Source organism: Schistocerca piceifrons, chromosome 6, assembly GCF_021461385.2.
Source record: "Schistocerca piceifrons isolate TAMUIC-IGC-003096 chromosome 6, iqSchPice1.1, whole genome shotgun sequence".
Lineage (NCBI taxonomy): Eukaryota > Metazoa > Arthropoda > Insecta > Orthoptera > Acrididae > Schistocerca > Schistocerca piceifrons.
In genome coordinates this window covers 282,418,412-282,445,084 of record NC_060143.1, presented here as the reverse complement: position 1 = coordinate 282,445,084, position 26,673 = coordinate 282,418,412, and the positions used below count along the sequence as shown (strand labels likewise).

Genomic DNA, 26,673 nt, shown 5'->3' with positions numbered 1-26,673 from the left:
TCTAGGGGAATGATGACCTCAGATGTTAAGTCAAATAGTGCTCAGAGCCATTTGAACCATTTTTTTTTTACTATACTTGAAAAAAGAGACAGCATTGGTCGTATATTTTTTACTTTTGCAAAATCGATTTTCTGTCACTGAGTGACCATCTTCAGTGCTATATTGTATAACTTAAATTGGGATGCACTGTTGTCACTAAGCTTACGGCAATCACATAGACTCTATGTGATAAATTGGGATGCACTGTTGTCACTAAGCTTACGGCAATCACATAGAGTCTATGTGATTGCCGTAAGCTTAGTGACAACAGTGCATCCCAATTTAAGTTATACAATATAGCACTGAAGATGGTCACTCAGTGACAGAAAATCGAGTTTGCAATAGTAAAATATATACGACCAATGCTGTCTCTTTTTTCAAGTATACCTGTTATCTGGTCGTAGTGCACAAGACAACATGGAGTCGCCAATCAATACATTTTTTTGACTGTTGTGTTCAACGGCTTCTGCCCTTCATTTTACGTTCAGAATTACAAGTCAGGACCGCACTGCGTATTGGTGCTGACGGCTCTTGGTTCAAATGGCTCTGAGCACTATGCGACTTAACTTCTAAGGTCATCAGTAGCCAAGAACTTAGAACTAATTAAACCTAACTAACCTAAGGACATCACACACATCCATGCCCAAGGCAGGATTCGAACCTGCGACCGCAGCGGTCACGCGGTTCCAGACTGAAGCGCCTTTAACCGCACGGCCACACCGGCCGGCGCTGACAGCTCTGTCACGTATTGTTTTCAACCAAACTTCTATGACGCGAAAAGAATATAATTGATCCCACGACAGTATAATTTCCGAATTTAGAGTAAACATGTGTCGAGAAGCAGCTCAGATATTCTTGTGTCTGGATTGCTTTGAACTGCCTCAATCGAGTTGTTTTACTGGTGTGAGTGCTTGCTAAAAGTTGGGAAAAGTGTTAGGCCTACAGGATACTGTAAATACGTTTGAGGGAATACAGACTACAGACCGCCATAAGCAGATTTCACCATTTTCTACATTTTTCCATATTGTTGTTGCTGGACATGAGTTTGTGCTTTGTGCAACATTCTTAAATATTTGAAGTTCTGCACATTTAAGTGATGTATTCTACAGACTGATTTTAATTAAAGTTAAACTTTCAACCCAGTGTAGAAATAACACCACTGGTCACAATGACGTCAAATTCCAACGGAATATTATCGGAGAAGGGGGAAAACGTATGGAAGAGGATAAATAAATAGTTAAAAAATGTACCAATAGGTGGCACTGTAAACATCATAAATTAGTAGTGGTCGACTACAAATGACAAATAAACCATACAACAATGCCTAAGGTGTACGCTCGACGTTAAAGAAACAGTACTACTCAGTGCGCATGGGTGTAGAGGTGTGGTACTGTTAGTTACGTAAGCCCATCAACCACGCCAAGATCATATCACATTGGACGGTAAAAATCGGTTTTTAACTGTCCTGAGGCCGAAAACCGCATAAAAAGCAGCAGTCAAAATCAAATCGAATTATTAATTTGTGTTACTGGCGCAAAACATATTCAATATGCTGTCCACCACTTCTGCACCAAGTTGAAATCGCGAAACATCATGTTCCACAACTGATCGAAGTGTTTCCGGACTCACGTTCAGAACGTGTTGCACAGTACGTACCTTCAATGCAGCTAAGTTTTCAATCGGAACACTCCACACAACATCTCTCAGATAGCCCCACAGCCAGAAGTCACACGGATTAAGATCAGGTGATCGGGATGGGCAGACTGTAGGGAAATGGCGGATGATAATTCTAGCGTTTCCGAAATGGCGCTTCAGCAGTTGCTTAACTGGATTTTCAATGTGCGGAGGTGCGCCATCTTGCATATAAATAGTCCCATCCACACATCCACGCTGTTGGAGAGCTGGAATGACGAGGTTGCGCCAAAGACACTCTTAGCGCTTACCAGTGACGTTACAGGTAACAGGACTGGAAACACTTGTCTCTTCGAAAGATAAATGATGAAGGCAACGGCCTTGCCGCAGTGGATACACCGGTTCCCGTCAGATCACCGAAGTTAAGCTCTGTCGGGCGTGGCCGGCACTTGGATGGGTGACCATCCGGTCCGCCATGTGCTGTTGCCATTTTTCGGGGTGCACTCAGCCTCGTGATGCTAATTGAGGAGCTACTCTACCGAATAGGAGCGGCTCCGGTCAAAGAAAATCATCAGAACGACTGGGAGAGCGGTGTACTGACATACGCCCCTCCTATCCGCATCCTCATTTGAGGATGACACGGCGGTCGGATGGTCCCGATGGGCCACTTGTGGTCTGAAGACGGAGTGCTTTTTTTTTTTTTTTAATGATATATGATGCCGTAAACCCGCACCACACACTGACCTTTTCAGGATGAAGTGGTACTGGCTCATTTGCGTGTGGATTTTCCGTTGCCCATGTTCGACAATTCTGGGTACTGACATATCCTGTCAGATGGAAGTGCGACCAAGAAATTCTACAGCAAGCATCTCTCCTGCTGGGAGGTCGACAGGAAGCAGCTCGTGCACGTGGGTAATTTTGAATGAATAACAAAGAAGGATTTTTGTAGGATTTTACGCACCGTGCTGACGCATATGTCCAGTGTTCGGCAGTTCTCCGTGCACTATACGTTTGCACACCACCACTCGTCTCCTCCCGATTTGTTGTGGCCACTGCTTCCACTGACGTCGAATCAATTCGTTTCCTCCCTCTACCAGGTTGCACAACAAAAGCACCCGTCTTTTCGAATTTCCGAATCATTTTCTCCAGACCTACGGCAGTCACCGGGCCAACGCTTTTTTCCAAACCCTTCAGTGTCCGGAACTTCTGCAGAGCGACGCGTGCACTGTCATAATTTTTGAAACACAGCTTTACAAGCAGAGCGCGATCCTGCACTGAAACCGTCAAGGCGAACGTCGCAGACTGGGAAGTAGGAAAAGCCGTGTATCCGGCGTGTTTATACCAAGTTCAATGGGTCGTGCGCATGACAGGTGTTTTCATTTACGTATTCTGACACACACAGCGCCATCTATTGATCAATTTTGACACAGTTTTTTTTCTTCTGCCATACGTTTTCCCCCTTCTCTGATAATATTCCGTTGCAATTTGATGGCATTCTGACCAGTGGTGGTGTTATATTCACCCTGCATAATAAAGCTGTTTGGAATGTTACGGGTTTTTTATTGCAAGGAAAATTCTATACTTTAAAAAAAATAGTTATACAGGGCATTCCAGGAGGAATGGTCAATATTCCGGTATAGAACAGAAACTATCATTGGTAGCAAAAAAGTGTACTGGGCTCTGAAATCCATACATGAAGAGAGATAAGCACTTCCTCGTCCTCTATCCTGTGGAACAAATCCCTTCTACTGCAAACTCTTTGATTTATATATTTTGGGAGGGTTAGTGCGGAGCAAAACAAGATAAAACTGTCTGGTAAAAATGGGCTCTAAACTGCGTATCTTAAGAGCTATGAACGCTTGCTCAGTAAAAGAGACGTGATTCACAGTAGCGGAAATGTGGAAAACAAAGAGCCTGAAGTAGAAGAGATCTGTTACACAGTATCGAACATGAAGAAGTGCTGATAACTCTTAAGGCACCGACGTGCACTTTAGAGCCCATGATTACTAGACTTTTTTGCTCGGAATGATCGTTCGTGTCATATCCTTGAATATGTCCACTCCTCCTGGGAAACTCTGTGTAATGTGTGCACACTAAAATCACACTTCGTCGGTCGTGCACCGTCTTGTGCCTTGGATCAGGAGGTATTTTTACATGGAACGAGTTCTATTCACAAATTAGCTGAATTTCGTAAATATCCTAACAGTTTGAACTATCTTGAAAATAGAAATTTGTGTTAGCTTGCAACAGCTTGAATTTCAAACTTAAAACTGATTTTTGATAATACTTCCGCGCATTTTGATTTCACTTAGTAATTATTATTGACTAGTGGAATAATAACGTAACAGGAGACGAAATGCAGTTTTGTCAAGATTTTCTCGACTCCAACGCTTATAAATTTCGATGGAACTGTTGTTAAAAGATACGTAACCATGTTATTCCTTGGAACCTTTGTGAAAATCTTTATATTCCGGAGTAATTACTGTAATTACAGAAAAAGACTGCAGCACACAGAAAGTTAATGCCATCACTTAAAAACTGAATTCGAAAATATATTACACTAATGCTACAGGACTGACTAGAGGCGAAAGTTTGAAAAGGATAATATAACAGAGGAATAACTGCATAATAAAACAAAAAGTGAAATACTAAATTGTATGCGCCTCACACTTGAGGCAACAGCGACGTGAACAATGAGGTAATACGGAAGGGTATTCGTGAAATGTAGAGCAGACGACTTAGAAGTGAACAGCAGAGGTCTGGCAGTTAAAAGGCTAAGCCATTCCCGTTATGTGGAATGTAATTTAATTCAGTAAGATATATCCGTTGGAAATAAAGAGTAAAAACATCCAGAAATGTTATACACTTTCAGAATTTGAAAACAAATTAGAAATTTGTGACAGTGGGGAACTAGTGCTATAACATTGAGGAATATGAAAACACCTCCTGGAAGGCTTATACAGTATTCATAATCTAAGCTGAGCCACAGATAAATAAAATGGGGTCTAGCGGTCGTCATCGCTACTGCACATAATAATGGGGTAAGCAAGAGATCTTTACTTGATTGACTCTGATGAGAATGGGCGCCACGGTTTCCATGGAGATACAGATTGATGGTAGACGTTGGTGTAGCGTGCTGACTACAGGTCTCAAAAATATTGTGTTGTGGTTGCCATGACGACGTAGTCAATATTGGTGCCGGCGAAACACTTTCGTTTTGCTGGTACTGGCAAAGATGGACACCATGATATTCATGGCAATGTACATCGACGGTTGTTGGATCAAGATGTCCAGCGAACGCCGGCCGGTGTTGCCGAGCAGTTCTAGGCGCTTCAGTCTGCAAACCGTACGACCGCTACGGTCGCAGGTTCGAAGCCTGCCTCGGGCATGGATGTGTGTGATATACTTAGGTTAGTTAGGTTTAAGTAGTTCTAAGTTCTAGCGCACTGATGACCTCAGATGTTAAGTCCAATAGTGCTCAGAGCCATTTGAACCATTCTTCACCGCACACAGTAGTTTTCGTAGGTTGTTGATGACCGTCGAGAGCAGATAATACTCGTCATCCATACCTACGTTACACAGGAGATGGAAAGATCATGAAAACATCAAAATAAATGCATTACCACGAATAATACGGTATAGGCTACCCACTGGCATTCAAAACAGTTTCCGGTTTTATCGGAATAGATAAATACAGGTCCTGTTTTGTTTGCAAGGGAATCCAGCAGCTATCACTCCTCCTACAAAATGGTCGCGAGCTCAGGTAACGACTATGGAGGTGGATAACGGTCACGCACCCTCTCTTAGACCACAAAGACTCAACAATATTCAGAACTGGTGATTATGGTGGCCAGGGGAAATTCTACAATTCATCCTCCCACTCAGAAAACTAGTCTTTGACGACATGAGGTGTGTGGACAGAACTCATTTCGTCTTGGAACACAGCATTGAGAAACAAACATTTTACCATCGGATGGACCTGGTCAGCCAAGATGGTGATACAATCCTTGCAATAACACGTCCTTGCAGAGTAACCATGAGGCCCATGGACTACCACAATATGGCCGCCTAAATCTTCACAGAATCTCCTTAATGTTTCACTCTTTGGACGTAAACTCGGTTGGAAATTGGAACTTATATGAAACAAGCCTCACCCGACTAAATAACTTTCTTCAGTTGCTGCACTATGCAGGTTTTATGGCTACGGCACCACGTTTCCAACCGCATCACTGACGAATGATTTTGAAATTCCAGCTCGCCATGCAATTCCCTGATTCTGGAGCTAGTTTTGTGTTGTTTTGGTGCAGTCAGGATTCTCGAGTTCGACATTCAGTTCTGCAGTAATTATTGAAGCTGTTGTTTCCCTATTTTTCGCCACAATCCACTTCAATGACCGTCTGTCACGTCACCCACCACACACTTTCGTTTGCTTTGTGACTTAGCGGATGATGTTTTCCCATTATCCCTGTAGACAGTATTAAATTCCGACGTGCTGCCTCTTGAATGACCAAACACTTCGGCTCTTTTGTTACCATACCACCAATTAATATTTTGCCCACGTTCGAATTCACTTAGCTCTGACATAACTCAATCACAACTACCTCTTCAAACTTTGTGACTTCCGTGGAATACTTGGCCTTTATCTTCAAAGTCTGAGAACTGCTATTATTCAGAACCTCTGAGACACTGTCCCATTGGTCTAACACACCATACGTGATGCCTTGCATTGTAAACGTTCTGTATCCCGTGATATTCTCATCTGATTTACGTTCTACTCTCATGAGCAATATTCTAGATCACGTATGTGGATAATTTGTACCTTCCTGGTGTCGTAGAAGTAAATCCAAGTTTTCCACGTGCTTTACCCATGTGTGAGAATATGAAATCATTTCATCTCATATCCCAATAAATTGTCACAAACAGGTTTTATATGGGTTCCCTGGTATCAGTTGTGACTCACTGATACATTTCTAATACGATTTTAAGTTTTTTTTTCTTTTGTGATGTGCAAAATTTTTCCTTTCTCTAGATTTAAGGCAACTTGCCAAAGTTTACACAACTTTGAAACCTTGTTGTTGTTGTTGTTGTTGTGGTCTTCAGTCCTGAGACTGGTTTGATGCACCTCTCCATGCTACTCTATCCTGTGCAAGCTTCTTCATCTCCCAGTACCTACTGCAACCTACATCCTTCTGAATCTGCTTAGTGTATTCATCTCCTGGTCTGCCTCTACGATTTGTACCCACCACGCTGCCCTCCAACACTAAATTGGTGATCCCTTGATGCCTCAGAACATGTCCTACCAACCGATCCCTTCTTCTGGTCAAGTTGTGCTACAAACTTCTCTTCTCCCCAATCCTATTCAATACTTCCGCATTAGTTATGTGATCCACCCATCTAATCTTCAGCATTCTTCTGTAGCACCACATTTCGAAAGTTTCTATTCTCTTCTTGTCCAAACTATTTATCGTCCACGTTTCACTTCCATACATGGCTACACTCCATACAATTACTTTCAGAAACGACTTCCTGACACTTGAATCTATACTCAATGTTAACAAATTTCTCTTCTTCAGAAACGCTTTACTTGCCATTGCCAGTCTACATTTTATATCCTCTCTACTTCGACCATCATCAGTTATTTTGCTCCCCAAATAGCAAAACTCCTTTACTACTCTAAGTGTCTCATTTCCTAATCTAATTCCCTCAGCATCACCCCACTTAATTCGACCTCATTCCATTATCCTCGTTTTGATTTTGTTGATGTCCATCTTATATCCTCCTTTCAAGACGCTATCCATTTCATTCAACAGCTCTTCCAAGTCCTTTGCTGTCTCTGACAGAATTACAATGTCATCGGCGAACCTCAAAGTTTTTATTTCTTCTCCATGGACTTTAATGCCTACTCCGAATTTTTCTTTTGTTTCCTTTATTGCTTGTTCAATATACAGATTGAATAACATTGGGGAGAGGCTACAACCCTGTCTTACTCCCTTCCCAACAACTGCTTCCCTTTCATGTCCCTCGACTCTTATAACTGCCATCTGGTTTCTGTACAATTTGTAAATAGCCTTTCACTCCCTCTATTTTACCCCTGCTACCTATAGAATTTGAAAGAGAGTATTCTAGTCAACATTGTCAAAAGCTTTCTCTAAGTCTACAAATGCTAGAAACGTAGATTTGCCTTTCCTTAATCTTTCTTCTAAGATAAGTCGTAAGGTCAGTATTGCCTCACGTGTTCCAGTATTTCTACGGAATCGAAACTGATCTTCCCCGAGTTCGGCTTCTACTAGCTTTCCCATTCGTCTGTAAAGAATTCGTGTTAGTATTTTGCAGCTGTGACTTATTAAACTGATAGTTCGGTAATTTTCATACCTGTCAACACATGCTTTCTTTGGGATTGGAGTTATTATATTCTTCTTGAAGTCTGAGGGTATTTCACCTGTCTCATACATCTTGCTCACCAGATGGTAGAGTTTTGTTAGGCCTGGCTCCGCCAAGGCTGTCAGTAGTTCTAATGAAATATTGTCTACTCCCGGGGCCTTGCTTCGACTCAGGTCTTTCAGTGCTCTGTCAAACTCTTCACGCAGTATCGTATCTCCCATTTCATCTTCATCTACATCCTCTTCCATTTCCATAATATTGTCCTCAAGTACATCGCCCTTGTATAGACCCTCTATATACCCCTTCCACCTTTCTGCTTTCCCTTCTTTGCTTAGAACTGGGTTTCCATCTGAGCTCTTGATGTTCATACAAGTGGTTCTCTTATCTTCAAAGGTCTCTTTAATTTTCGTGTAGGCAGTATCTGTCTTCCCCCTAGTGAGATAAGCCTCTAATCCTTACATTTGTCCTCTAGCCATCCCTGCTTAGCCATTTTGCACTTCCTGTCGATCTCATTTTTGAGGCGTTTGTATCCCTTTTTGCCTGCTTCATTTACTGCATTTTTATATTTTCTCCTTTCATCAATTAAATTCAATATTTCTTTTGTTACCCAAGGATTTCTACTAGGCCTCGTCTTTTTACCTACTTGATCATCTGCTGCCTTCACTACTTCATCCCTCAAAGCTACCCATTCTTCTTCTACTGTATTTCTTTCCCCCATTCCTGTCAAATGTTCCCTTATGCTCTCCCTGAAACTCTGTACAACCTCAGGTTCTTTCAGTTTATCCAGGTCCCATCTCCTTAAATTCCCACCTTTTTGCAGTTTCTTCATTTTTAATCTACAGGTCATAACCAATAGATTGTGGTCAGAGTCCATATCTGCCCCTGGAAATGTCTTACAATTTAAAATCTGGTTCCTAAATCTCTGTCTTCCCATTATATAATCTATCTTATATCTTTTATTATCTCCAGGGTTCTTCCATGTATACAACCTTCTTTCATGATTCTTAAACCAAGTGTTAACTATGATTAAGTTGTGCTCTGTGCAAAACTCTACCAGGCGGCTTCCTCTTTCATTTCATAGCTCCAATCCATATTCAACTACTATGTTTGCTTCTCTCCCTTTTCCTACTACCGAATTCCAGTCACCCATGACTATTAAATTTTCGTCATCCTTCACTATCTGAATAATTTATTTTATTTCATCATTTCTTCAATTTCTTCGTCATCTGCAGAGCTAGTTGGCAAATAAACTTGTACTACTGTAGTAGGTGTGGGCTTCGTATATATCTTGGCCACAATAATGCGTTCACTATGCTGTTTGTGGTAGCTTAGTCGCATTCCTATTTTCCTATTCATTATTAAGCCTACTCCTGCATTACCCCTATTTGATTTTGTGTTTATAACCCTGTAGTCACCTGACCAGAAGTCTTGCTCCTCCTGCCACCGAACTTCACTAATTCCCACTATATCTAACTTTAACCTATCCATTTCCCTTTTTAAATTTTGTAACCTACCTGCCCGATTAAGTGATCTGACATTCCACGCTCCGATCCGTAGAACGCCAGTTTTCTTTCTCCTGATAACGACATCCTCTTGAGTAGTCCCCACCCGGAGATCCGAATGGGGGACTATTTTACCTCCGGAATATTTTACCCAACAGGACGCCATCATCATGTAATCATACAGTAAAGTTGCATGCCCTCGAAAAATTACGGCCGTAGTTTCCCCTTGCTTTCAGCCGTTCGCAGTACCAGCACAGCAAGGCCGTTTTGGTTATTGTTACAAGGCCAGATCAGTCAATCATCCAGACTGTTGCCCTTGCAACTACTGAAAAGGCTGCTGCCCCTCTTCAGGAACCACACGTTTGTCTGGCCTCTCAACAGATACCCCTCCGTTGTGGTTTCACCTACGGTACGGCTATCTGTATCGCTGAGGCACGCAAGCCTCCCCACTAACGGCAAGGTCCATGGTTCATGGGGGGAGGTTTGAAACCTTATCAAGATCTAAATCATTGTGTTGCTTTTTAGACAATGCTTCCTTACTGATAATTCCATCATCTATGAGAAGTCTGAGGGTACTTTTAGTAATGTCTGGCAAGTCATTGGTTTCCTACACACTTCTCTGGAGCACCCCAAGTTACTTCTCTGTCCAAATAACAGGCTGTGTCCTTCTCAGCAGCGAGTCCTTAAACTAGCTACAAATTTCGTCTGGTAGCCCATATGACTGTATTTTCATGGCCAATGAAACCGCAGTAATAATCTCGTTGTTGTAGCAAGCATCGTGTGGCTACATATTTTAATTAGAAGAAATATAATTGAGTGCCCACCTTTTGCCTCACTGTAGGGTCATAGTGATTTCAATATAGAAAAACATAAATGATAAGCAGCGATGAGTAAATGGGAATGAAAAGATGTCACCCCCGGGGGAAGATGGGCGCTAAGTCGAAATCTACCCTGGTCGCCACTTACCTTGGTTACGTCACAACAACTACGCTGAGGTGACAACGTCATGGGATGTCTGCTAATCCAGAGTGGGACCTCCTTTTGCTCGGCGCTGTGCAGCAGCCCGACGTAGCGAGGACTCAACAAGTTGCTGGGAGTCCCCCTGCAGAAATATTGTGCCATGCTGCCTCTACAGCCATCCATATCTGCGGCAGTGTTGCCGGTGCAGGATTTTATGCGCGAGCTAACCTCTCGATTATGTCCCATAAATGCTCGATGGGATTTCTGTCGAGCGATTTTTGTGGCCAAACCATTCTCTGGAACTGTCCAGAATTGTTCTTCTAACCAACTATAAACAACTGCGGTCCGGTGGCATGGCGCATCGTTGTCCATGAATGGCTACAAATGGTCTTCAGCTAGCTGAAAATAATCATTTATAGTCAATAATCGGTTCATGTGGACTGGAGGACCCAGTCCATCCCATGTAAGCACAGCCCACACAATCAAGGAACCGCCACCAGCTTACACAGCGCCTTGTTGACAACTTGGGTCAGTGGTTTCATGGTATCTGCGCCATACTCGAACCCTACCACCGGCTATTCCCATCTGAAACTGGAACTCATCTGACCAGGCTACGGTTTGCCGGTCGTGTAAGTTCCAACCGATATGGTCACGACTTCAGGAGAGGTGTTGCAGTGGATGTCGTGCTGTTAGTAAAGGCACTCGCTTCAGACGTCTACTGCCGTATCCTATAAATACTTTTCGTGGCATTGTCCTAGAGTTTGCGATGGTCGCAAGTCCCAGATTGATTTCCATGGTTATTTCAAGCAGACTTACTTGTCTGTTATCACGGACGACTCTACGCAAACGCCGCGACTCTGGGACGTTAAGTGAAGGCCTCCGCATTGACAGGTAATGCCCGAAATTTGGTATTTTCGGCAAATTATTGACACTGCGAATCTCGGAATGTTGAATTCCAACAATTTCCGAAATGGAATGTCGGATGTGTCTGATCGCAACTACCATTCCGTGTTCGAAGTCTGTTAATTCCCGTCGCGCAGCCATAATCAGCTTTCCACGAGAATCGCCTGAGTCTCCGCCAAATCACTTCCCTTTTATACGCGGCAGTACCCGCATCTGTGCATGTGCACAACGCTATCCCATGGCTCTTGCCACCAAAGCGCATATCTGGTCTGACATCGAAGATCTGAGTTGAATCATGGTCTCATTAATTACACTAATCATGAATGTGTCCGATAAAATGTTGTGAATATAGGTGTTTCTCTTATTATCGTATTTTTAAACTAACCTACCACATCAATATGCACTGAAAATGCGTTGAGTAGATAACTATTTCGCTTGCGATAGTGCGGAATAAATCTCATATATTAGGACGCCGAGAACCGAAAAAACTTTGGAACCACTAGAATAGCTTGTACGTTGATAGCCACATTAACTCTTGCCAGGCTCCGTACCTTTCACTCTCATGTCGAGTTTAGGTCTTTCGGAATCTCGTACAGACAGATATTGAAAAATACGTCAAGGAAGCGGAATAGAATCTAATTTACGCAACAGATACAGCCGTTCAGGATGTCAGATTCCGCAATTATGATCAATGTGATGATTGTACTGAAGTTAACTACTTCAAAATATTTGTACAATTAACTGACCGACAGAATCTCGTGTTGTAGATTGAGAAAACAAATACATACTGTATTCGCACACATTGTGTTTAAAGCCAGTAACAGTGGTCTTTGCCAGACCGAAGCCATGTCCGTACTTTATTAATGCTCTTCGCGTCTCTGAAACATCCACTTGCTTCAACCAATCTGTTCTGCTTCGTCTACGTTATTACCTAGTTTCTGCCGTGTTCCACAAGTTTCACTGACAGCTGTTTCCTTTTACAGCGGAGTTTATACAGCAGACAGTTTCTCGCTACTTGTTGCACAGACTCTCTCGGTTCGCGTTACTTCCACACTGTCACTTAGACATGCTTCTCTCATTAACTGCGCTGCAATATTAAAGTTCTTTATAGTTCTACAAAGGGTAACAGTGAAATTGATAAACGCCTCGTAGGCGGCAATTGTAGTTTATTAACAAACGTTAAAACAAACTTTACAGCCACATCTACGATGTTTAATTCGAAGTGAAATTCCTGCTCAGTATATAAGAGGTGCAGTGCCTGGATAATTAACAAGGAGGCATTCCATGAGAACAGGTATGTTCGATATGTTTGAAAGATACTGTTTTAAAACCGTGCGATCAGCTTCATGTGTGCGGAAAGCTATTTGTAGTGATGTATGAGGCATACACTTTGTTTCATAAGGAATATATAGTAGGCCTAAATAAATATGTTAGGAAGTGGTCTTACAGACTAATCACAATAAAATAGTCCACATAAAATGTGTCTAATGTTTATTGGTTACAGAGATACAGCTGTTTCAGTGTGGTCCAACGAATATGTGAGATGATATGAAGCAAAAGCAATATTTCTCTTCATAAATTCCACAAAAAAGTGAAGGCAGCAGAGGATCAAATAGGTAAAGCAGACAAGGGCTAGTAGAAAGCTTTGGATAACATAACACATATTGAATTTAGCTGATGAAAGGAGAAAATTTAAAAATGCACCGAATGAAGCAGGCGAAAGACGATGCAAGTTTACCAGAAATGAGATTGAAAGGATGTGCAAAATGGCTAAACAGGAATGGCTAGGGGACAAACGTAAGTACTTAGAAGCATATTCCACAAGGGAAAAGATAGTACCGCCTTCAGGAAAATTAAAGAGACCTTTAGGGTAAAGAGAAGCAGCTGTATCAATATCAACAACTCATATGGAAAAGTAGCCTTAAGGAAAGACGGTAAAGCTGAAAGGTGGAAGGAGTGTATAGACGGACTACAGAAGGGCAGTATAATAGAGAGGAAAGTGAATGTAGATGAAGATGAGATGGGAGATGTATTACTGCTAGAAGAATTTGACAGAGCTCTGAAAGATCTAAGTCCCAACAAGGCCCCAGTGGTAAACGATATTCCGCCGGAATTGCTGATAGCTTTGTGACAGCCAACCATGACAAAACGCTTCCATCTGGCGTGGAAGATGCATGACACAGGCGATATATCCTCACACTTCAAGAAGAATGTAGTAATTCCAATTCCAAAGAAATCAGTTGCTGACAAGTGTAAAAATTACCGAACTATCAGTTTATCGAGTCATGTTTGCAGAATACTAACACGAATTCTTTCGAGGAGAATGGAAAAACTGTCAGAAGCCAACCTCTGGGAAGATCAGTTCGGATTCCAGAGAAAGCTAGAACACGCGAGGCAATACTGATCCTACGACTTATCTTAGAAGATAGATTAAGAAAAGACAAACCTAGGTTTATAGCATTTGTAGACTTAGAGAAAGCTTTTGACAGTGTTGACTGAAGTGGTCTCTGAAATTCTGGAGGTGAAAGGGGTAAAATACAGGGAGCGAGTGAAAGGCTGTTTACAACTTGTACAGAAGCCAGACGGCAATTATAGGAGTCGAGGGGCATGAAAGGGAAGTGGTTGAGAAGAGAGTGAGATACGTCGCAGCCTATCCCCGAAATTATTCAATATGCACACTGAAAAGGTAGCAAAGGAATCCAAAGAAAAAAATAGGGTTGGAAGAAGAAATGAAAACTCTGAGGTTTGCCAATGACATTGTAATTCAGTCAGAGACAGCAAACGACTTAGAAGATTAGTTGAATGCAATGGACAGAGTCTTGAAAGGAGGATATGATATGAACATCAACAAGAGCGAAAAAGGATAATGGAATGTAGTTGTATTAAATCACGTGATACTGAGGGAATTAGATTAGGAAATGAGACACTTAAAGCAGTAGATGAGTTAACTATTTGGACAGCAAAATAACTGACGGGCGCTGAAGTAGAGAGGATATAAAATGTATAATGGCAATGGCCAGAAAAGCATTTCTGAAGAAAAGAAATTTGTCATCATCGAATGTAGATTTAATTGTTAAGAAGTCTTTTCCTGGTGGCATTTAGAGTGAAGCCACGTATGGAAGTGAAACATGGACGTTAAACAGTTTAGAGGAAAAGAGAATACAAGATTTCGAAATGCGATGCTAAAGAAGAATGTTGGACATTAGATGGGTCGATCAGGAGACGAGGAATTTGTGGCACAATTTGGACAAAAGAAGGGATCAGTTGATAGCACATGTTCTGAGACATCAAAAGGTCACCAATTTACTATTGCAGGGAAGTGTGGGGGGTAAAAATTGTAGAGGGAGACAAAGAGATGAATACAATAAGCAGATTCAGAACGGTGTAGCTTGCAGTAGCTATTCGGAGATGATGAGGCTCGCACAGGACGGAGTAGCTTGGAGAGCTGCATCAAACCAGCCTTCGGACTAAAGACCACAACAACAAATTCCACCTTCGATTTCGGTGTACTTTCGAATTCAATTGAGAAAGCCACGTGTCGTTATTCCAATAACGTCTTATCGTTATGATGGGAGCACCATTCGTGATCCGAACGATCAGTTCCACTCTTGTGATTCTCTTTGTAGAATTCGTTTTCAACCGTCAACACCGACAAAAAACTAAAGGGAAAGGTTCGGTGACTTTGTTGGCCGAGAAATCATTTCTGCCTTACCGCCTTACTGGAAAGTTAAATTTACATGATGTGTCGCTTGACGACCAGAATGTGATGGAGCCACGTAATGCTAGCAGAACGTACGCAGTCTTGTAGCCGAAGGAAGCTCGTTTCATATAGACTGCTGCCCCGTGCAAGACGAAACGGTAACACAGCAGAAACATTCAAATGATTTTCGTAACACACAACACGTTTACAGAGAAGCATTCTTGAAAATGAGCCTCCACAATAGCATATCGGATTATCTTTGTGAAATACCAGTGTTATTGAGACTGTCACGAGTGAAGGTGGCTTCATTAGTATACAGAATGTACATTACTTGGTAATTTTCAGTTGTCTACCTTCATTTCCCACTTAAAGGTGCTGAATCCGCTGTAAATGATAAGAATAGAAGCGGAGCATACGTAGTTTCCGCTATATTCTTATATATTCAAGACTGATACGTGAACGTGTGCTTGTTGAAGGACTACGATCTAACAGCTCAGTAAGTCTTTTACGTCATCCACACTCTGTTTACTTTCGCGTCCAGATGAGATACGATTGCTAGGCACTGCATTACAATCACGCTGTTTAGTAAAAATATCGTTAAACACTTAGATCTGCTACTCTGCGGGTATGGAATTGTCTACCGTATTCTCTAAAAGCAGCAGAAACGTTTCCGTTACAAGCTACGGTCACAAATATCATGTCGGCATATTCATCACAACACTTTACCATGCTTAATACGGCGTAGAAATCTGCTCGGATTCAAAAGGTGTTCCAGTCGTAGCGGAATGGATTAGTACGAGTCTTGTATGGTTTTCACGAGAATTCTATACCATTCTTCGTGCATTGTGGCAAACTCAGGTAACGACTAATGGAAGTGGACAGGGACACACATCCTAAGGCTCGATAATACAGAGACCTGTTGACCTTTGTGGCCAGGGCAGATGTGGCATCGCAGCCTCGTGGTCACAAAACCACGCCTGGACGATGCGAGCTATGGGAACAGGGGCCCTGTCGCGTAGAACGCATTATCACTTTCTTTTTCATGTCTTCTGACTGGTTTGATGCGGCTCGCCACGAATTCGTCTCCTGTGCTAACCTCGTCATCTCAGAGTAGCACTTGCAACATACGTCAATTATTTGCTGGATGTATTCCAATCTCTGTCTTCCTCTACAGTTTTTGCCCTCTACAGCTCCCGCTACTGGAAATTTGGAAATTTGTGGTGACTTCCTATGGGACCAAACTGCGGAGGTCATCGGCTTCTAAGCTTGCACACTACTTAACCTAACTTAAACTAACTTAAGCTAAGGACAACACACACACCAATGCCCGAGGGAGGACTCGAACCTCCGACAGGGAAAAGCCGCGCGAACCGTGGCAAGGCCCCCACGACCGCACGGCTACCCCGCGCAGCGTCCCTCTAGTACCATGGAAGTCATTTCTTCATATCTTAACAGATGTCCTATCATCCTGTCCCTACTCCTTATCAGTGTTTTCCTCATATTCCTTTCGATACTGCGTAGAAACTCCTCATTCCTTAACTTATCAGTCCTCCAATTATCAACATTCGTCTGTAGCACCACAACTCAAATGCTCACAGTTGGTTAACAAACTTTCAACCATACTATGGACCTAATCAGCCAAAATAGTCACATAATCCTCAGCAGTAACGCGTCCTTGCAGAGAACCATGGGGCACATGGATTACTACAACATGCGGGCCCCCGCCATGAGGCACTCTTGGGACATACACTCTGTCAGAAGTCGGAAACCATCTGAAGTAAGACTCATCCGGCCAAATGACATTCTTCCATTGCTCCATAGCCCACGTTTTGTGGATTCGGCACCGCGTTTTTTTGTTACGGGTATTTCTTTTGACTGGTATTCCAGCTGGCCCTGAAATTCCCTGTTCATGGACCTCCCTTCGTGTTTTTTTGTGTTTTTTTTTGACAGGCTTTGCGAGTGTGACATTCAATGCTGCAGTGACTTTTGCCGATGTGGTCATCTTATTTTTCGTCACAGTCCTCTTCAATGAGCGTAACTCTTATCAATCAACACACACTTCCGCACACGTTGTGAAACCGTGTTAGATGTTATTCCACTTTCGATTCTCATTTTTTCTATGTTTCCTGCGGTCCGTGTTTATCTACCATACAGTTCTGTGCTTTACTTGCTCTAAAATTCTTCGATACGGTTCCTCCTCAAATGCCGAGAACTTCGGCTACCTTCGTTACGGAGCAGCCGTCATACGACCACCAACAATTTGTCAACGTCCGCATTCACCTTTTTTTTTTTTGGAGTAACCAGTCTCCTGACTGGGTTGACGTCGCCCGCCAAGGATTCCTCTCCTGTGGCAGCATCCTCGTCTCATAGTATCACCTGCAACCTACGTCCACAATTATTTCCTGGATGCATTCCAGTCTTTGTTTTCCTCAACAGTTTTTACCCTCTGCAGTTCCCTCTAATACCGTGGAAGTTTTTCGACGATTCCTTAACTGACGTCCTACTGTCGCACACCTTCCTCTTGTTAGTGTTTCCCGTATATTCCTTTCCTCGCCGATTCTGCGAGCAACCTCCTCCTTCCTTTCCTAATTTTGAAGGTCCTTCCGTAACAGCACATCTCAAATGCTTCGGTTCTAATTTTTTCTGTATTACCGCAGTCCACGTTTAAGGGGAAGTTTACTATATTTCGTTCAAAAAATCGATTTTTTTAAATTACATTTTTGGATCCATAGAAGTGTTTAGAATCCACCCCTGAAACAGTTTTTCCGAGTACGGAACGGAAATGTTTGTTATTCGCGGTTGAACAAAAAAAAAATACACCTGCCTGAAATCGGTCTTTTTCACGCACGCGTGTTTTTCTTTCGGAGGACGAGTTATTGTACCGGTGATAGGGAGGGAACACATAAAATTCAAATGAAAGTTTGAACGCGTGTCTTTGGAAGTTAGCCCTCAAGCATTTGCATTCTGGTGCGAAGACTGTGGATATTGCGACTTTCCTGGCAGTGAGCAGCTTCAACGAAGGGTATTCAGCAATTCTGAAGATTATGACAACGATGGACGTCACCCTGGGACTCTATTCGACGCAGTCCGCGAAGCATTCGGACCACCACCGGATTCAAGCGGGCGAAAACCGCTTGTTACCGGCCGCCCGAGCGGCTCTGGAGCAGCGCAGGATGGCCCAGGTCGAGCAGAACGCGCTCTGTGAGGAAAAGACTAGTTTCTGGAACTGGAATAGCAGACTGAACGTATGTTGCATAATATTGCATTTATATGTAGTTAAAACCTCAAATGCGTTTTTCTCGAAATGACTTTTTTTTATCGCGCGGTATGGTAACTTCAAATCTACTGAACCGATTGGCATAATTCTTTGTTTCCGACGAAGCTAACTAAATTGTCTAGGAGTTCTACCACTTTTATTCCGATCCATCAACTATAAACATTTTTACTCGATGAAAAAAACCCTATTTTTTTTTTTTTTTTTCAAATGGCCGCAATTTTGTTTCCTATGGTCCAAATAAGTGAAGCGAGGTACAACTCCTAAAGAATCTTATATACTTCTCTAACGTCAACTCAATTTTGATTTCAGACGAGCCGGCTGATCTGTGACGTACCGCGCGTGGAGGTCTACATCGAAATTTTGTGTCGTTCCGACGGCACTTCCGCCTTATCTCTTCGACATTTCCGGTCGAAAAAAATTCCAGTTTGTAGAGGAAATATCAATAAATATTTTGACCAAATTTGACATTGATATCTATAACACATCCCGAGAAAAAATTATCAAAGAACGTGCTTTGTTAGGGCCAAAGATAGTAAACCTCCCCTTAACTACCATATAATGCTGTGTTCCAAACGTACGTTCTCAGTAATTCCTTCCTCGAATTAAGGTCTATGTTTGATACTAATAGACATCTCTTGGTCAGGAATGCCATATTCGCCAGTGCTAGTCTGCTTTTGATGTCCTCCTTGCTCCGAGCGTCATTGGTTTGTTCGCTGTCTAGGTAGCAGACTTCCTTAACCTACTTCGTGATCAGCAATCCTAATGCTAAGTTTCTCGCTGTTCTCATTTCTGCTACTTTTCATCACTTTCACCTTTCTTCGATTTACTCTCAGTCTATATTCCGTACTGATTAAACTGTTCACTCCACTCAGCGGATCCTATAATTCTTGTTCACTTTCACTGATAGCAATGTCATCAGAGAATGTTACCACACATATCCTTTCACCTTGAGTTTTAATTCCACTCTTGAACCTTTCCTTTATTTCCGAAACTGCTCCTTCGATGTACAGACTGAATAGCAGGGGCGAAAGTCTACATCCGTGCCTTACACCCTTTTTATTCGGAGCTCGGCCTCCCACTCTTATTGTCTTCTCTTGTTTCTTGTGCATATTGTGTATAACCTGTCTTCCACTGTAGCTTACCCCTATTTTCCATAGAATTTCTAACATCTTGCACCATTTGACACTCTCGAACGCTTTTTCCAGGACGACAAATTATATGAACTTATCTTCAGTCTTGCTCCTATTACCAACCGTCGAGTCGGAATTGCACCTCTGGTGGCTTTAACTTTCTTAAAGCCAAACTGATTCTCACCTAACTTACTTAGCTCCAACATAATGCTCTCAATACACAGAAGACAACAGTCATCACGAGTGACACTTGCAAAATGCTAAGCGCATTGCACAGTTGCCGTTAGTAGTCAAATGTAACAGTGCAGTCGCTGTGTTTATATATTATTATCCAAACTTGTGTTTCTGAAATCAAATAAATTTCGGCAAATGTTTTGTGCAATATTTTGTTTTAATGAGTCTGTACTATCCCCTCCTGAAGTATTTACTGTTCCTCCCCAAATACCATGTATAGAGTGACTACGATACAGCTTATGGGATCAAATTTAATATCATCAGCTTTACCACACTATAAAACTGATACCTGTAAAATGCTTGCCACCCGTAACCTAACTTGCCTTTCCATCCCTTTGTATGTATGCTGTATATTAACCGGGGACCTAGAAACGACGGAGGGGCTCCGTCCCCGCCGCAGCCGCAGTGGTCCACAACCCCACGACGACTACCGCAGTCCACTTCACCCCTCCACTGCCCCACACTGAACCCAGGGTTATTGTGCGGTTCGGCCCCCGGTGGAAACCCCAGGGAACGTCTCACACCAGACGAGTGTAACCCCTATGTTTGAGTGGTAGAGTAATGGTGGTGTACGCGTACGTATGAACTTGTTTGAGCAGCAATCGCCGACATAGAGGCGGAATAAGGGGAACCAGCCATCATTCGCCTAGGCCTAAAAACCATCCACAGACTGGCCGGCTCACCGGACCTCGACACAAGTCCGCCGGGCGGATTCGTGCCGGGGACCAGGCGCACCTTCCCACTACGGAAGGCCGTGCGTTAGACTGCTCGGCTAACCTGGAGGGATTCCATCCCTTTACTTTAATTTAAAAAGATACATTCTGATATGGCCTAAACTAGGACGTGGAATCCGAACAACCTGTCGCTCCTAGCTAGTCCTGACATGGTTGACATTTGAAGGACAGGTAGAAGACAGTCTGAAAATTGCACTCGCCCGAACAAGATTCGATCTCGCGACCCTTAGTTTCGAGCCACACGCTTTACCACTAGACCGCCAAGTGCAACAGAGAGGCAGCTGACTGTTACAGGGCGACAGAAGTCCACAGATTAAAGTGTTGTAAGCGGAAATTACATCGATGTCAATGACGATACGTCATCCTCACCGTCACGATACCCGTATTGATATGCAATTAGGGTCATACTTTTGTGTAGACTGTAATATCTCGTTATCTAGCACCCATCTGCGTACTTCACTATCTTTTCTTTTTGTAATTTCTTGATGTGCCGCTGGCTATGGGTAAAGCTTTGAGAACCAATCGGAAAAAGGCTGATGTACAAGGAGCATTATTGTGTCATTTAGACCTGTGGAATTCCTTCAATTGAGAGTCACTAGCTTTCTTGAATAAGGTAATAATGAACTTCTTTCAAGGCTTTAGGCTTAAGGATCACCGAAAACATTTTCTACAACATTTCAGTAACGAGAAACTTCGTGGTTAACAGTAGCATAGTTGAAGAAATACAACATGACACAATTGAAAGAACAAAGATGAACATATGCCTTGGTAATAACATTAGTAATTATTGCGTTTTCTCCCGACTGGAAGAAAAGAATCTTACAGTCTTTGCTTACCCACGCATCAGTGTATATATTGAATATAAAATTCAATGTATTAAAGTTAGCCTACCTGATTCACATTACCATAATGAATCTTTCTCTCTGCATCTAATGTATGACATTCTGGAACATTCTGTAGACATTAAAAACCTCAGAGGTACACAGGCACCACACATTATATTATTTAATATTTCTTTGTTATTAAAAGAAAAGAGAATTAAATAAGAAACGACAATAACATAATACATTTTTTTGGAATACAAGTTCCATATACACTCCTGGAAATGGAAAAAAGAACACATTGACACCGGTGTGTCAGACCCACCATACTTGCTCCGGACACTGCGAGAGGGCTGTACAAGCAATGATCACACGCACGGCACAGCGGACACACCAGGAACCGCGGTGTTGGCCGTCGAATGGCGCTAGCTGCGCAGCATTTGTGCACCGCCGCCGTCAGTGTCAGCCAGTTTGCCGTGGCATACGGAGCTCCATCGCAGTCTTTAACACTGGTAGCATGCCGCGACAGCGTGGACGTGAACAGTATGTGCAGTTGACGGACTTTGAGGGAGGACGTATAGTGGGCATGCGGGAGGCCGGGTGGACGTACCGCCGAATTGCTCAACACGTGGGGCGTGAGGTCTCCACAGTACATCGATGTTGTCGCCAGTGGTCGGCGGAAGGTGCACGTGCCCGTCGACCTGGGACCGGACCGCAGCGACGCACGGATGCACGCCAAGACCGTAGGATCCTACGCAGTGCCGTAGGGGACCGACCGCACCGCCACTTCCCAGCAAATTAGGGACACTGTTGCTCCTGGGGTATCGACGAGGACCATTCGCAACCGTCTCCATGAAGCTGGGCTACGGTCCCGCACACCGTTAGGCCGTCTTCCGCTCACGCCCCAACATCGTGCAGCCCGCTCCAGTGGTGTCGCGACAGGCGTTAATGGAGGGACGAATGGTGACGTGTCGTCTTCAGCGATGAGAGTCGCTTCTGCCTTGGTGCCAATGATGGTCGTATGCGTGTTTGGCGCCGTGCAGGTGAGCGCCACAATCAGGACTGCATACGACCGAGGCACACAGGGCCAACACCCGGCATCATGGTGTGGGGAGCGATCTCCTACACTGGCCGTACACCACTGGTGATCGTCGAGGGGACACTGAATAGTGCACGGTACATCCAAACCGTCATCGAACCCATCGTTCTACCATTCCTAGACCGGCAAGAGAACTTGCTGTTCCAACGGGACAATGCACGTCCGCATGTATCCCGTGCCACCCAACGTGCTCTAGAAGGTGTAAGTCAACTACCCTGGCCAGCAAGATCTCCGGATCTGTCCCCCATTGAGCATGTTTGGGATTGGATGAAGCGTCGTCTCACGCGGTCTGCACGTCCAGCACGAACGCTGGTCCAACTGAGGCGCCAGGTGGAAATGGCATGGCAAGCCGTTCCACAGGACTACATCCAGCATCTCTACGATCGTCTCCATGGGAGAATAGCAGCCTGCATTGCTGCTAAAGGTGGATATACACTGTACTAGTGCCGACATTGTGCATGCTCTGTTGCCTGTGTCTATGTGCCTGTGGTTCTGTCAGTGTGATCATGTGATGTATCTGACCCCAGGAATGTGTCAATAAAGTTTCCCCTTCCTGGGACAATGAATTCACGGTGTTCTTATTTCAATTTCCAGGAGTGTATATCTTCATTTATATAAAATAGAGAAGTCTTCTGTGGTAGAAGGCTCAAAAAATGATACGAAAAATAAAACTTTTGATGCAATAAATAAAATTATTTCTCGTCGCAATACAGTCGAGACAAATCCGGTGTGTTCTTTTAACGTGTAAGAAAGCATGAGAAACTCACGCTAAAAGTTCCTTTTGCTCAGCTGAAAAAGAAACATAAATCTGATTTCGATGCATAATGTAGCGCGTGTCATGAAGTAATACGATAGACGCACGTTATTAATGCGGCTTTGGTATGACTACTCAAAGCATCCAAAACAGGAAAATTCCTAAAATAAGACCTTCTGATGGGAGGAAGAGCGACAGTTGCACGTCCCACCGACACCAGGGTATTGACTGACGATGTTTTAGCTCAGTGGATCAAGGATGATCTGTAGAAAGGAAGCGACGAGGTATTCGCCAAAAGTGAACTGTCCATCTCACGGAAAACCTGAATGTAGACGGTTGGGGTGAAATTTGAATCCTCATCTTGTGCAGTGCCATTTCAGTGTCCGTTTTACTAGAATCGGTGCGTCTCATAAGAAGAAACACAGAGAAATAACGTAAAAATCCGAGCGAAAATGATACGCACTCTCAGCAAGGAATAAAATAAGAGAAGATACTTGTTTTGAGTTACCACTGCCGTTCGGAGCTAGCCAACAGTTGGAGATAAGCCAGCAAGCGGTGTTTCAAGTGTGTTCTTTAGTGGAGGGGCAGTAAAAAGAAAAAAAATAACTTTACTACCCATTCTGCGTTTATGAGTCTTGAACTATTCGCGGGCGATGACCCCTGGAGCGACAGAACTAGAAACCAAAATTATCTTCTTTAGTTATCGGTAGCAGATGGAAAAGCCAGACGTGCCAAATCTAGACTCTATGGAGAATGCCGAACGGTTCCCGACGCACTTTAAGTCTGTGTGCTTTCTTTTGTCTTGAGAATAAGGTGGTACCAGTCCTCCGACAACCAAGCAAAGCAACAATGTGTCCTACACGATGCTTGAAAGTTGACATCATGCAGAAAAGAAACACGTGGCCTTTTAAGTGTCTACATAATAGTTTATTATATCAAGATCGCCCTAGGGCTACGTTATTCGCACTATCGGTTCCGCAAATTCATTATCATCCTCAGGTGTGATATGTTGTTTTTGTGGTCTTCAGCCCTGAGACTGGTTTGATGCAGCTCTCCATTCTATCCTATCCTGGGCAAGTCTCTTCATCTCCGAATAACTACTGCATCCTACATCCTTCTGAATCTACTTAGTGTATTTATCTCTTGTTATCGCTCTACGATTTTTACCCTCCACGCTTCCCTCCATTACTAAAATGGTGATCCCTGGACGCCGCAGAACGTGTCCTACCAACCGATCGCTTCTTCTAGTCAACTTGGGCCACAAATTTCTCTTCTCTCAATTATCCTCATTAGTTACGTAATCTAGCCACCTAACCTTCACAATTTTTCTGCACACGACATTTCGAAAGCTTCTATTCTCTTCTTACCTCCTCATTAGTTACGTGATCTATCCATCTAATCTTCACAATTTTTCTGCACACGACATTTCGAAAGCTTCTATTCTCTTCTTGTCTAAACTATTTATTGCCCATGTTTCACTTCTACACATGGCTACACTCAATACAAATACCTTCAGAAAAGGCTTCCTGACAATTAAACCTGTACTTGATGTTAACAAATCTCTCTTCTTCAGAAATGCTGTACTTGCCATCGCCAGTCTCCACTTTATATCCTCGCTACTTCGACAGGCATTAGTTATTTTATTCGCAAATAGCAAAACCCATTTACTACTTAAAGTAACTAATATCCTCATCTAATTCCCTCAACATCACCTGGTTTAATTCGACTACATTCCATTATTCTCGTTTTGATTTTGTTGATGTTGATCTTAAATCCTTCTTTCAAGACACTATCCATTCCTTTCAGTTGCTCTTCCAAGTCCTTTGCTGTCTCTGACAGAATTACAATGTCATCGGCGAACCTCAAAGTTTTTATTTCTTCTCCATGGATTTTAATTCCTACTCCGAACTTTTCTTTTGTCTCCTTCACTGCTTGCTCAATATACAGATTGAATAAAATCGGGGAGAGGCTACAACCCTGTCTCACTCCCTTCCCAACCGCTGCTTCCCTTTCATGCCCCTCGACTCTTATAACTGCCATCTGGTTTCTGTACATATACAAATTGTAGATAGCCTTTCGCTCCCTGTATTTTACCCCTGCCACCTTTAGAATTTGAAAGAGTGTATGCCAGTCAACATTGTCAAAAGCTTTCTCTAAGTCTACAGATGCTAGAAACTTAGGTTTGCCTTTCCTTCACCTATCTTCTAAGATAAGTCGTAGGGTCAGTATTGCCTCACGTGTTCCAGTATTTCTACGGAATCGAAACTGATCTTCCCCGAGTTCGGCTTCTACTAGTTTTCCCATTCGTCTGTAAAGAATTCGTGTTAGTATTTTGCAGCTGTGACTTATTAAACTGATAGTTCGGTAATTTTCATACCTGTCAACACATGTTTTCTTTGGGATTGGAGTTATTATATTCTTCTTGAAGTCTGAGGGTATTTCACCTGTCTCATACATCTTGCTCACCAGATGGTAGAATTTTGTTAGGCCTGGCTCCGCCAAGGCTGTCAGTAGTTCTAATGGAATGTTGTCTACTCCCGGGGCCTTGCTTCGACTTAGGTCTTTCAGTGCTCTGTCAAATTCTTCACGCAGTATTATATCTCCTATTTCATCTTCATCTACATTCTCTGTTGTCCTTAAGAGCATCGCCCTTGTATAGACCCTCCATATATTCCTTCCACCTTTCTGCTTTACTTCTTTGATTAGAAATGGTTTTCCATCTGACCTCTTGATATTTATACAAGTGGTTCTCTTTTCTGCAAAGTTTTCTTTAAGTTTCCTGTAGGCAGTATCTATCTTACCCTTAGTGATATATGCGTCTAAATCCTTCCATTTGTCCTCTAGCGATCCCTGCTTAGCCTTTTTGCTTTCCCTATCGATCTCATTTCTGAGACGTTTCTATCCCTTTTTGCCTGCTTCACTTAATGCATTTCTATATTTTCTCTCTTCATCAATTCAGTATCTCTTCTGTTACCCAAGGATTTCTACTAGTCCTCGTCTTTTTACCAACTTGATCCTCTGCTGCCTGCAATATTTAATCTCTAAAAGCTACCCACTCCTCTTCTACTGTATATATTTCCCCCGTTCTTGTCAATATTTCCCTAACATTCTCTCTGAAATTCTCTACAACCTCCGGTCTTTCAGTTTATCCAGGTCCCATTTTCTTAAATTCGTACCTTTTTGCAGTTTCTTCAGTTTTATTCTACAGTTCATAACCAATAAACTGTGGTCAGTGTCCACATCTGCCCCAGGAAATATTTTACAACTTAAAATCTGGTTTTTAAATCTCTGTCTTACCATTATATAATCATTCTGAAACCTACCAGTGTCTCCAGGCCTCTACGACTTATACAGCCTTCTTTCATGATTAAGTTATGCTCTGTGAAAATTCTACCAGGCGGCTTCCTCTTTCATTACTTACCCCCCAATCCATATTCACCTACTATGTTTCCTTCACTCCCTTTTCCTACCATCGAATTCGAGTCCACCATGACTATCAAATTTTCA

At 42.9% G+C, this 26,673-nt stretch overlaps 1 long non-coding RNA gene and 1 pseudogene across 1 annotated transcript in view; both read left to right on the top strand.

Moving 5' to 3' along the window:
• The window catches only part of LOC124803032, a 1,832,333-nt gene that overhangs the window by 986,074 nt on the left and 819,586 nt on the right, over positions 1–26,673 (top strand). The gene's annotated exons all lie outside the window — the stretch shown is intronic.
• LOC124803555 lies at positions 2,043–2,160 on the top strand (annotated as a pseudogene).